General features: G+C 38.2%; 1 pseudogene; it reads left to right on the forward strand.

The window, feature by feature from the left end:
• The first annotated feature begins 213 nt into the window (after positions 1–213).
• On the forward strand, positions 214–837 carry LOC105292460 (annotated as a pseudogene).
• Positions 838–2412: the final 1575 nt, after the last annotated feature.

Below are 2412 nucleotides of genomic sequence, written 5' to 3' on the forward strand. Positions count from 1 at the left end.
ACCCTAGTCCCATGGCTCAGCCCAGAGTTGGCCTGGTTGGGGCGAGGGTGCAGGGAGTGTGGCTGCCATAGCCTTGAGCCCCAAGAGGGTATTCCTGTGCTCAGTAGGGCTTGGCCCACTCTCTAAGGTGCATGGGCAGCCCATGCAAGATCCCTGCCTGACCGGGTGGGGAACGAGAGGCAGGGAGACATGCAGGTGCATTGAGCTGGGAGGATGTCTCAGAAAAGACCTATATTCTATCAGCAGGAGCTGAACAAGACAATCTGGGTGGTATCCAAGAGTTACCAGAACCTATTTCTGTTGGATTCTTGGTGCCCATGGCTCTGTGTGTGCTGCTCTGTCACAAAAACTGGATTACGTGTGGCAGTGAAAATCAACTATCCAGACCATTTCAGTCCATTATTCAAGCCAAAAGGACCTGTAGAGAACTGTGGTTACTTATACAAAGCATAGAAATGTGATTGGTCTGTTGGATATTTTTATACCGGCAAGGTATCTGGAGGAATTCAACAATGTGTATCTGGCAACTCATCTTATGGAGCCAGATCTGAAAAATATATTATGAAATGTCAGAAGCTTATGGATGACCATGTTGAGTTCCTTATCTACCAGATTCTCCAAGAGCTCAAGTAAATACATTCCAGTGACATAATCCACAGGGATCTAAAACCTAGTAATCTAGCTGTGAATGAAGACTGCAAGTTGAAGCCAAGAGATTACATTCAGTCTTTGACCCAAATGATGAAGATAAACTTCGCAAATGTATTTATTGGTGCCAATCCCTTGCTAGAGAAGATGCTTGTATTGGACTTAGAAAAGAAAATTACAACAGCATAAGCCCTTGCACACACCAATTTTGCTAGGTGACATGGTCCTGATGATAAACCACTGATGGATCCTTACAATCAATCCTTTGAAAACAGAGAACTCCTTATAGATGATAGGAAAACCTGACTTATCACAAAATCATCAGCTTTGTGCTGCCACCCCTTGACCAAGAAGAGATGGAATCCTGAGCACCTAGTTTCTATTCTGTTGATCCCACTTCGCTGTGAGGGGGAGCCCTCTCATGAGAATCTCTATAATATTATTTAAGTGCCTCTCGTTGCAAAGATTTCCTCCATGGTGAAGTAGGGGTGTGTCTGTGTGTGTGTGTGTGCATATGTGAGTGTGTATCTGTCTTTGTGTGAGGGTAAGAGAATATGTGCAAACTATGATCACAGTAATTTTACATGGAGTTACAGATGCTCCATAGCAGCCTCTGCTTGCTCTTCTCTGTGAAAGTCAGCTTAGGCAGTCAAGAACTGTCATCTTGTTAGGGTCTGTTAAATGCAAAATAAAAAAATATTAAATTTTTAAAAAAGCAATATCAAGAGAATGAAGAGACAAACAATAGCTAAGAGAATATGTTTGAAAAAGACACAGCTAATAAAGGTGCTGTTATGCAAAGATATACAAAGAACTCTTAAAAATCAACAATAAGAAAACAAATCATCCAATTAAAAATGGGCCAAAGACCTTAACAGACAGCACAGCAAAGAAGATATACAGAAAGCAAATAAGCATATGAAAAGACATTTCACATCATATGTAATCGAGGAAATGCAAATTAAAACGACCATGAGATACCACTACACACCTATTAGAATGGCACAAATCTGGAACGGTAGCAGCATCAAATGCTAAATGTTTATCAACAAGGTGTAGAGTAATAGGAACTCTTTATTGCTGGTGGAAACACAAAACATTATAGCAATAATTTTGCAGTTTCTTACAAAACTTAGTATGCTCTTATCATATGATCCAACAATCACACTTTCGGGTATTTACCCAAAGAATGAAAAGTTATGTTGACACAAAATCTATATGTGAATGTTTATAACAACTCTTCATAATAGCTCAAATTTTGAAGCAACCACGATGTTCTTCAGTAGATGAATGGATAAATAATGGATAAATAAACTGTGGTATATTGAGATAATAGAATATTATTTAACACTGAAAATAAATGATCTATTAAGCCATAAAAAGAAATAGAGGAATGTTCGATTCAAATGACTAAATGAAAAAAGACAGTCTAAAAAGAATATGTAGGACATGATTCCAACTCAACTATATGATAGCTGGAAAAAAGCAAAACTATGAAGACAGTAAACAGATCAGTTGTTGATGGGGTGAAGTGTGGGGGAGAGATAAATAGGCAGAATGCAGAGGATTTTTAAGACAGTGAACATACTCTGTTTGATACTATAATGATGGATATATGTCATTATATATTTGCCCAAACCCATAGAATGTATAACACCAAGAATGAGCTCTATGTAAACGATGGACTTTGGCCAATTACAATGTGTCAATGTAGCTTAATCCTTAGTAAAAAAATTACCATTCTAATGATTGATTTTGATAATA

The sequence above is a fragment of the Pteropus vampyrus genome, unplaced genomic scaffold (assembly GCF_000151845.1).
Source record: "Pteropus vampyrus isolate Shadow unplaced genomic scaffold, Pvam_2.0 Scaffold57, whole genome shotgun sequence".
Taxonomy (NCBI): Eukaryota; Metazoa; Chordata; class Mammalia; order Chiroptera; family Pteropodidae; genus Pteropus; species Pteropus vampyrus.